Below are 10,238 nucleotides of genomic sequence, written 5' to 3' on the forward strand. Positions count from 1 at the left end.
CGCTTTCCCTGGACTGCTTTTTTAGAAGACAATGCAAAGCAAAAACAAACTGCAATTAAGTTCAGGTAACACTAAATGTCTGACCTGAATCCACAAACACAAGGGATCTTTCAAGCTGAAGCTGGAAACTTCATCCCTTGTCAATGGTCTCAGTATTACTGTGAATGCCAGATGAGATCATCTAACAGACTGAGACCACAGGTAATTGTGTAAAGAAAACAAGGTACTCTCAGGATGGACTCGGGAGTTTAACTCTGTGTGCTCTGGTTTCTGGTAGCTTAAAAAAAATACTGTATTTCCTATGCCTATTGCAGGGTCCTGAAAGGATCGATTATAACACAATCTTTTCCTAGCTCAACAAACAAACTGTGATACCCAGCTTTAAAAACTGAAAAACCTCCATCTTTCAGGTGTTCACAGTTAAAACAAAAGGGCAGGTCTTAAAAGGTGAGCTTATACTGTTCTATTTGCTGTAATTTGCATAGACACAATGCAGGGGAGAATTTTTTTTATGCTACAGGAAACAAGGAGTTTACATCAAAGACAACTGAAAGGTATTCTGTAAATTCACAGAGCAAGAAACCCCTTTGGTCTACATATCTGGATGGAAATCTCATGAAAACAGGCTCTTCCATAACATTTCCAGTCATTTCTAATCCTAGCCGGCTCAGAAACATCAGAGTGATAACATTTCTCAAGTTATTCCAGAAGCCCTGGTTTTGGTCAAACCCAGGAAGCATGTAAACTTCACAAACAAACAGAAGTCTGACAGACAGAGGAAGCCTCAGAAGAAAGGCTTACTTCAGATTTAGTTCATCTATGGGTAAATTTTTTTATAATATTAATAAAGATGCTTTGTACTTTCATCCCAGAATCATGGGATACCCCAAGGCCTAGTCTGTGCTTCAACTTTTAAACTGTGCAATTCTGTAAACCCAGAGCTCCTTACTGCCATGCTTAAATCTACTTTTTCAGCTGCTCTACCTATGTGAGATATTTTGTACTAAAATAGATTATCTTGTTTCACTGAACCAAAATAAAACTCTATTTGGGGTAGGCTGCTGTGGCAGGAGGAGAAAAATATTTCAACATACACATAACTTCCCACCAGAAGGAAAAAAATAAAAATAGCATATGGTCTTCTCATCCTGGGCTGCTGCTTTTTTTTTTCTGTGATCCTTTCTCAAACAGCAGTGCTGAGAGAAGTGATGCTTCATGTGCCCTTCTCTCCTCTTTGCATGTACCCTCTCAGTAACAGACCCCAAAGACCTCATTGTTGTTTGCTTATTGTTTGACTTCATTCTGCTTTCATGCCTAAATTGGGAGTTTAGAATTCAATTCTCTTTTTGTTATTTCATAACTTACTTTTACTCATTTTAAACTTTTTTGAACCTTTGCAATCAATCCACTTGCTTCACAGTAGAGCTCATGAAGCCCTAAGGCCTGAAGACACTGGCACGGTACTAAATGATCAATGAACCCTCTTTGTCTTGCTTTTTCAGAGAGTGGAGGTCAATATGGCAGATGCTGTGACATTCAGTAGCAGTCACATTGAAACCTTAATAACATCTTTTCTGCATTTTCACCCACCAGTTTGTGATTTCATTTAGCAATTACATGATTACAAAGGCAGTGTGTCAAGCCCACATCAGTCCAGTCAAGATAGAAGATAATTGCTTACACAAAATAATCTTGACAGCTTGTGCTTCACAGCAGTGTTCCTTGTACGTTTAAAGAAAACAAATTGCAGTCTGCAGCTCAGCATTGAATTTGCCAATAATATTACCCATCTAAAGAAAGCTGAGATGTTTGTTGTTACTCAAAAGTACTGTTTGCCTGGCTTCTAGACTTGTCCAGTCTTAAGTAAAAGCAACAAAATATTGCCAGAAGGAAGAATGCCATGCAGGCCTCCGAGACACAAATATTCCAAAGCCAAGGAGGTTTGTTTGAAGTGCCTTCATGGCAGTATAGAGAGACAGTGCTACAAAGGAGAAATGCTGCTGCTCTGTGAGCAGACCAGGAGACTGGGTCTATGGCTGTAGAAACACTTCCCCTGCAAAACCCCTTTGATTCCTCTTGGCTTCAGCAGAAACGGATGGAACTGACCTCTCAGCAGGGCACTGCCTTCTAGCCCGTCATGTCACTTCTAAATCTTTCTTTCTTCAAGACCATCAAATGTGTTTACATGTTTACAAGTAATATCCTTGGTAGGAGGATATTCCCCGCTCTCATGAGCAAAAGCATTTTTCTGAGTTTTGGGCTTATTGTCCATTTAAGATGGCATCAGAGTCATCTGAATCTTGAATGGCTGAGGATTCCTCATAACAAAGAAACAGAAGCCAGAGTGTGGGAACTACCAGCTATAAGCAAACCAAGTACAAGTAAAGGGATCTGAACCTATTAAGAGTAAGTAAATTTTCCACTGGTAGTTTGCTGTTAAAGTATAAACCATGAGCCTAGCAGTGCTTCTAGACCAGATACTTGAGCTCCAGGCATACCTTTCCAACCTAGAAAATCCAAGCAAGAGAAGGAAACATGATCCCATTCCCCCTTGCGGTACCTGCTCACTCCAGGCTAAAAGAGACCTCTGAAAGATCAGTGCATCGGTGTCAGCCATAGATATCCTCTTCTAGTTGCGTCTCACTCTGATTTTGATCCAGACTCAGGCAGATTTCAGTAGTAGGATGGTCATTCTCAGCAGAATCATGCCTGAGCTCTACCCATGCCCTGGGGCAGCTGGCTGGCCTCAGAGGCAGCCCCAGCCAGTGCTCTGCTCGCAGCCAGGCACAGCCCCATGTGCAAACAGCCCTTCCCTTACTGTCGCTCCTGGTGGGTGCTTTCTGCTGTCAGTGTTTGTGGCTGGCTCTTCCCACTGGCCAGGGCTGGCGCTGGCTGCCCTGCTAATTGCTCTTAGCTAGTTGTTCCAACAAGGTTTGCTCCCAAGTAATCTTTCTCACCACCTATTTGCTGCCTTGCTTGTTAATTTCCTGGCTGCTGACCTGGTTTGCAGAGAGGCTCTCACAACAACCCCTGCAGTGATCCAACATGCAAAATCCATGGACTCCTCACTTCAAAACCAGAGGAAAGCCCTTCAGGCTTTTGTCCTCTGAAAATTAAACACTGTCCAGCGACTTCTTTCCCCACTGTGAAGAATAGTAACATATTTTCAAACTCTTTAAAATCTGATTGGTCATAAAAGAAATGGTCCCTAATTAAAAAAAAAAAAAAAATCAAATTATATTCTCACTTCATCCTATTCCATTAGCCTCTTCCAGACTCATTCCTTTAACTTTTGAACACACACCAGATGAGGGTACCTCCCTCTCACAGTAATCAGGGAGATTTATAATCCCTCCCTCTACAATCAAATCAGCAGACTTATACTATGTCATTGCTAGCATTATTTTTGGTGACTTAGCTTTGATCAGTATTTTTCTATTGTTATGCTCTTCTCCTAGTGATGTAATATTTTTCAGCACTGCAACATCCTTGAATAAAGAGCATTATATGTGTGCAAAACAGTACCAGAATTACACATCTCTCAGGTAACAGTTGAAGACATTTTTCTAAGTGGGAGATGAGTTTCTTTTGCAGATTCAAAAACAGAGGCTTCCAAAGCGTAACTTAACCATTCTTTCCTTCAAAGTTTTCAATTTTTTTTTCCAAAATACAAGTCACTAGAGAGTGGACTCTCCAGCTGCTTCATCTGAGTACCAAAACTTGTAATGGGAGTGCCTTATTTTATCTGTGAGAGAAAGAGAAAAATGGGCAGAATTCTCCATGGAATTTCACAATAGGTCTTAAAAAGCTAAACTTTATGTCCAGACCACAAGAGGCAACAGAATGGATTGCAGCAAAACTCTGGTAAGAGGCTAACAGTTTGCAGAAAACATGTACATCACTAAACACTAACTAATCTGTCAGGCGTATCAAGGAAAATCAAAGCTTATTACAACATGTGCAAATAAGGAGTTGATAAAAGTGTTGAACAGTGTTAGACACGGAGCAGCCCACTGGGGAATTTCCATGAGAAACACATCCATTTGGTAACAATTCCCCATCAACAAATACTTTCTGAAATCTGCCAGTTGGCCAGCTCTTAATCCATTTAGTGTGTGCTATACTCACATTTTAACTGCTTTGGTGGTAAACCAAGTGACTGTGAAGGAATATACTTATGCTAAATCTGTACTATTATGTTTATTAACCTATATGTGATTTCCTTAAAAACCAAAATAATCTTTTTTCCACAAAATCATTTATGGTGGGTTGACCCAGACTGGATGCCATGTGCCCACTAAAGCCGCTCTATCACCCCCCTCCACAAGTGAACAGGAGAGAGAAAATGTAACAAAGGTTACTGTGTTAAGGACGGGGAGAGATCACTCACCAAATACCATCACAGACAAAACAGACTCGAATTGGGGAAATTAAGTTGAATTTATTGCTAATCAAAATCAGAGCAGAATAATGAGAAATAAACCAAATCTTAAAAAACATCTTTCCCCCATCCCTAACTCCTTCCCAGCTCCACCCCCTCCCCTTCAGGGTACAAGGAGATGGAATGAGAGTTACACAGTTCATCACAGGTTGTTTCTGCTGCTCCTCAGCGAGAGGAGTCCTTCCCCTGCTCCAGTGTGGGGTTCCTCCCATGGGAGGCAGTTCCTCATGAACTTCTCTGATGGTCTACAGGTCTTCATGGACTGCTTCAGTGTGGGTCCCTTTCCACAGGGTGCAGTCCTTCAGGAACAGGCTGCTTCAGTGTGGATTTCCCACAGGGTCACAAGTCCTGCCACCAAACCTGCTCCAGTGTGGACCCTTCTTTCCAAGGGTCCCTGCCAGGACTCTATTTCCCACAGGTTCACAACCCTCTTTCAGGCATCCACCTCTTCTGGCATGGGCTCCTCCATAGGCAGCGGGTGGATCAGGGGGCACAGCTGCCTCGCCATGGTCTGCACCACGGGCTGCAGGGGAATCTCTACTACAGCACCTGGAGCACATCCTGGCCCTTCTTCCTCACTGACCTTGGTGTCTGCAGGGCTTTTTCTCTCACATATCCTCACTCCAATCTTTTCTGGCTGCAATTACTTCTGTACAATAACTTTTTTGTTTCCCTTCTAAAACATGTTATCACAGAGGCATTACCACCATCACTGTTGGGCTCAGCCTCGGCCAGCGGCTCATCTGTCCTGGAGCCAGCTGGCATTGGTTCTGCTGGACATGGGGGAAGCTTCTGACAGCTTCTTAGAGAAGCCACCCCTTACAGACCCCTGCTACCAAAACCTGCCCATGCAAAATCAATACACATATTGATTGGCATGGATGTATTACATAATTCTTTACTTACTGATCCTGTTTCTGCTTTAGGTTTATTTTGCCTGGCAGCAGAAGTTTCCTGGGTTAAATTTCAAACTGAAACACCAGAAGAAAATAAAAACTCTTTTAAAAATGACAGAGGAGAAAAAAAGCATTGGCAGAATCTTTATATTAATCTTTACAGAGGATGCTCAATACCAACACCACTCTTTGTCCAAGATGGCTTAACAGTAAGAAAATTAGTAATACTGCAGTCAGAGGGCAATTTTTTCCACAGAAAGGGCAGGACAATCATGTGTCATCAGAGAAGTAAGTTGTGTTAGTGTTTCGCTGGAGTTCTATCATTAATTAGCTGTTCTATTTTTGCTATAATTTGAACTCTGTTTTTTTAGTATGATTCAGATTTTTAGATGTATGGTATATGCATGTATAATCTGTCCACAAAAGGTGAATTTTTCCATATGTAAAGAAAACATCTTTAGCACTGATTGGGTGTTAATTGTGAGACCAAGGGTATGAAAAGAGTTTGTGATTATTTATCACAAAATCATTGAATGTCCTGGGTTGAAAAGAACCTTACAGACCAGCTAGTTCCATGCCCTCTGCCTTGGGCAGGGATGCCAACCACTAGGTCAGGCTGCTCAGAGCCCCACTCAAACTTGCCCTGAGCACTTCCAGATATGGGAGAATCCCAGCTCCTGTGGGCAGCCTGTTCCAGTGCTTCACCACCCTCTGAGTAAAGAATTTCTTCCTAATACTTAATCTAACCCTGCCCTCTCTAAGTTTAAAACAATTGCCCCTTGTCCTGTCACTGTCTGCCCACATGAAAAATCCCTCTCCCTTCTTTTTCTAAGCCCTCTTTAGGTACAGGAAGGCTGCAATGAGGTCTCCCCAAAGCCTTTTCTTCTCCAGGCTGAGCAATCCCAGCTCCTCAGCCTATCTTTGTAGGAGAGGTGCTCCATCCCTCACACATTGAGTTCCTGGACAGTGATGGGAAAAATTTCTAAAGAATTCAATGCAACACAAAGCCAGAAAGGTGTAAATATTGATGTAGGCATTTTCCTGTGCAGCATTCAATATATAATTTAATTTAATTTCAATATTTGGCTTGAATATTAAATATTTAAATTAAGTTAATTAATTAGATAGTCGCCCTGGATTTCAACTATTATGGCCTTGACTCAGTGAATTCTAAGGGAAAAATCAGCATTAAAATTATTTACAGCTTTTTAAAAAGTTATAGAAAAAAGAATGGTAGAGACAATATTAGAAATTTTGTTATATACAGTCCTAAGAGATTTTGACTGAAAATTTGTGCAGTTCTGATCATAATTCCTGCCAACATCATTATTTGCCTTTTCTCTCAAGAGGATTATAACATTCTTAACACCAAATAAGAAACTGTGTAATGAGGCAGGAATTAGTTGTGTTCTTATATAAATTTAGGAGACAAATATATTGTCTACTTATACCATTTTTGGGGGGTTATTTGGTTTTTGGTTTTTTTCTCAGGGCTCTTCTGTTACCGGATGTCTTCTGTCCAGTTCCCATTCCTGTTTTGGGAATCTCCCAGAAGGACGAAAAGAGATGCTGGTATATTCAAAAAGACTGCAGCCATTCCAGGTGGAGCAATAAGCGCAGGAAGGTGAAGTCTCTTTTCCAAGGGCAAAACAGAATTCAGCTCTCGTCTGCTGTATGGTTGTGATCACCAAAGATATTTCACCCATCAAGCAAAAATGAGATGTACTTGACAGATAGATGTGGATCACTGATAAAACCCTTAAAATTTTATGTATATGGATAATCTAACATAAATCAAATAAATTCCTTACAACATGTAGCAACATAAATAAGGGCTTTTCCTTTCCTTAAAGCCAACTATTTTTTTCTTCCCAGATATGATACTGATGCTGCTGTTATGGACAATTAACATGAGAGATTTTGACAACAAAGATTTATAAAAATGAGGTAGAAGTGGGAAACCTAAAACCTCTTGCAGTCCAAGTGATTTGATGTCTGAGTAGTGAATATGTATTTATAGTGCTAGAGGATTATCGAGGGAAAATAGCCCCGCTTGTTAACACCTGATCAGAGGGATTCACATCAGACTGATAAAATAAAAAAGGGGATTTTGTTAAAGTGCTGGAAGTTGATGGAGTGTTTTGTTACTGATAGTCTCGCTCTCAGCAAGGCTAACAGTGTGTACAATATAATTATAGGGGAAATTGGATACAAAATGTTATCGTATCTTTAAATGGCAGACTCAGGATGAGTTAGTGGAAGTTTTAACAGGCTGGGCAGGAAAATGGTGATTAGTAGCACTCATGTGACTTGGAGTGTTTGAGTTCTTATATTTAGGAAATAAAAACTCACTCACTGGAGCCATTATTGCTCCCTTTTCTTGTAGAAAATGCTTAGAGGAGCACTGAGTGAGAACGGGCAGAGGAAGTGGCATGAGCAGACCCAGGGAGCAGCCCAAAGCACTGCCAGCTCTGGTTCCCATCCAGACCTTGGAGAAGACACCTTGCACCTGCTTGCCTCACTCCTGGAGCCTCACTGGGACCCCAGGCACTGTCCTGGATGTCAGAGTTGGAAAGCTCAGTGGCGACAGTGATCACTCCCACAGTGAACACCCAGCTAAAGAACAGCAGCCACAGAAACCCAGACATTTGGTGATACCTCAGCCATCCGGGCAGTTCAAGGAGACATGTTTTAGGTGACACTTCACTCACAGGAAGGGAAAACCAGACAAATGGCTACCAGCTCAGACTCTAAGTAGTACAGCCTCATTTACAGCACTGTGGCCTCCCTGGGAGCTTCTGTGTCCTATCCAGCTGGTTAGATCCACCTGGGACACACTGAGCACTTGCACAGTGCATGTTGGTTGGGGTGTGGGAGCTGGGAGTAGGACAGAGTGCCATGTTGATGCCAGGGAGAGCCCTCCTTGGAGGGAGAGCTGCCTGCATGCTGCCCAGCCCTGACCTCGTCACGGGCTTTATAGATTTCCCACAGCCAAGCAGAGGAATCCTTGTCATCTGGGAGAGCAGAAATTTGGGAGGTGTGAGGAAGAACAGAAGATCCAGTGCTGGGCTTGGAAGGTAACTTTGGGGGCTCCACATCTTCCCGGAAAATGTTGCCTGTGCACCGGAGAGGGGCAGGGCTGTCTCCTCTGGTCTCTGGTGGCGTGGTGTGGTTCATGTCCTCCATTGAGCTGGACCCACCCCATGAGCCCCAGAGAACATTATCCAGCCAGGGGAAAACCTTTCAATGTTCCAGTGCAGCAGACATCTAGGTCTGGAAAGTCTGCTTGACATGTGGATCTATAGCAATGGGACTCTGCATCTTTCACTGGGCAAACTCTCCTCTGGGTGTGTTTAATCAGCCCCTCAGTCATCCTGCAGCAGCAGTGATAATGTTATTGTTCACCAGCCACAGGAACTGAGATTGCTGTGTCAATCTAAGACTTTGCAGATGAGATCAAGATACTATGATATTAAAATCACTTGAGGTTGTGGAAGGATGGAAGGAGATATATATATATATATATATATAGACGTGTGTTGATTTCAAAGATCATCTAAGTCAGTGGGGAGTTTCCTATTTATCATCATTAGCTTTAGCTTAAATCCTGTGGGACTGACATTTAAGGGAGCAAGCAACTGGGCAGGGACTCCAGAGACGAATTTACACAACGTTTTTTTCCATTTGCTTCTTAATGACCTCAGACACCTCTCCCTATGACTCAGTTTCCCCATCTGCAAAGGGGGTAAGCCTGACCTTCCTTGAAAAAGGAGGAAAATGTACAGACAGAAAAGGTGAGATGAGCTGGCTATTCTTATTTTGCACAGAGTAATAAGAGAAGAAATTAAAAATAATAGATGAGAAATGTAATCCACTTGAGTAAATGTGTTTCCTTCTGGTGGGGAAGATGATCTTTCAGAAGAATTTGTTAGCTATTACCAGAAAATTTCTCAGCAGCAGCTGCAGAGATTAGTAATCTGCAGCTACCCAGAACTCAAATCTATACTGTCTGTATTCAGAGTGTGCCATTATCAAATTCCTGTTAATCACTCTGTTAGTGCACTGGTGGTAGCTAAGGCTGATTCCCAGCCTCAGAGCCTGCCCTTGGTGAACATAAAAAGCACAACTCTCCTTGCCACTCCTTCAGGAAGCAGCCTGAGACAGGGCTCAGCTAGAAATCAAGCTGGAAAAAGAAGTCTGGGCTCTAATCTAATCAATGGAAACTCTCCTCACCTCTACAAAGCCAGGGTTTAGCCCTGTATCCAAAAATAAATATCAAGGATTTTCCAGTGCGTATCTGTGACTTTTTAAGAACGAGCCTGGATGGGCTTCCTGCAAGCGGCCGCAGCCAGCAGCATCCTCGGCAGTGGCGCTTCTGAGCCTTGTATGAAATGTGCTCAGCAAGGCTCGCAGCTATTGCACTCCTTCAGCTGTATCACAGCGCTGCTGACCTCAGAAGCGAATTTTAGAACATTTTTTAGCTATGGCCAAGCTAAGGGTTGCTTGGCTGGAGGGCGTTTTGGAAGATAGTGCAGCCACATGCTTTGAATAACTGAATCAAGTGAATCTCACATGTTCAATTATACTTCCATTGGTTTCTACAGCTACTGGGACAGTGCAGCACAGGACACGAGCTCCAGTCACATAGCTGGAAATGTGGACAAAGATGCAGAATTCAATAATACCTCAGCTCTGCACAATCCAGTAACAGGAATCCTTTGGCACATGAATCTTCCATTAAGCACATTTTTGGAACCAGGCGGATGATCAGGGAGGGGTTTGTGTTTGCTTGATAGATTTACAACAGGATTTCATTGGCCTTCTGCTCTGTGTTTATCTGGCTCTTGCTTCTAGTTAAAGCATTCAAAGCAATACCCTTGAGCTTTGACTGCATGAGAACC

Source organism: Corvus brachyrhynchos, unplaced genomic scaffold (genome assembly GCF_000691975.1).
Source record: "Corvus brachyrhynchos isolate BGI_N302 unplaced genomic scaffold, ASM69197v1 scaffold28, whole genome shotgun sequence".
Classification (NCBI taxonomy): Eukaryota; Metazoa; Chordata; class Aves; order Passeriformes; family Corvidae; genus Corvus; species Corvus brachyrhynchos.